This window comes from Triticum dicoccoides, chromosome 5A (assembly GCF_002162155.2).
Source record: "Triticum dicoccoides isolate Atlit2015 ecotype Zavitan chromosome 5A, WEW_v2.0, whole genome shotgun sequence".
In the NCBI taxonomy this organism is placed as follows: domain Eukaryota; kingdom Viridiplantae; phylum Streptophyta; class Magnoliopsida; order Poales; family Poaceae; genus Triticum; species Triticum dicoccoides.
Window position 1 is genome coordinate 543,036,680 of NC_041388.1, and position 1,143 is coordinate 543,037,822.

A 1,143-nucleotide genomic window follows, 5' to 3' on the forward strand; every position below is an offset into this window, starting at 1 on the left:
TACCAACAAATACAATACACAACGTAACATTATGATACGGACCTATTGTCATTTCTGCGCCAAGAACTAGGCTAGAATATTACATCTTTTTGGTGTTGTTCTTACTTAGCAAGTTAGCATGATGCTGGGCAAAACCAAAAAGTAGAGGTTATTTATTTGTAGGAACTTCTGTTGTTAGCACATTTGGAGTATAACTCCGTTGTTGACTGCCTTTCCATTGTTAAGATGTTGGAGGCATTTTTTTGCGGTTGAAGATGTTGGAGGCAATTGCTACTGATGATAGCAGGCATAGTCCAAGTTTGTTAACTGGCCACATCTGGCATCATAATTACATGCCTTGATATTTTCCTGCTGTCAATTTTCGGCGGTGTCACCAGAAATAATAAGAACCGGGCGTGCACAAAGACAGAACAACAAACTATTCTGAAAGCTCATCTTTAAAAACAAACTATTTTGGAGATCAATATCAGTATGCATTATAACAGGCGTACACACGACATCAACCGTGTACAAGTTATTACAGCCATGTATATCTCATATATAAAAGCAAGTGTTATTTCTGTGGTCCATGCAGTGGTGTAGTGAATAGTCCTCTTAGTTCATTGAAACTAAAGATGCCATGACATTGCACTCTTAACTTCTCTCATGTACGTGCTTTAGGAATTGTGCGAATCAACGAGGCTCTAAGCGTGTGGCTCTCTTACTCTGTGGAGTCTGAACAAGGTAGAAACTGAAGCAATGTGTTGGACCATCGTGTCTTCTGAATTCTGATCATGTACGCAACGGATTGCAGACATAAGATAATTCATACTGCATGAAGACCAATTTGAATTTATTGCCACGAGTTCTATCAAGAGAAGGGATTTTTTCGGCAAGAGGGGACATGTGCATGCAGACATGTCGGTGGTTCTGCCATAACGAGAGCTAAAAGAAACCATGAATTGCAGTGAGCAGGTAGACCACGTTTCTTCACTCGCTAGGTACGTTCGTGGTTCAGGTTGGCCTTTTTTATAGGGTGAATGGTCACAACAAACATATATAGGGCACCGCCCATTGGCAGAACTTGGAAAAACCTTTATCATCACAAAATCCAAACCTGAAATGTGCATGCACTTGCAATGGAGAGAGACTCTCTCTTGATTG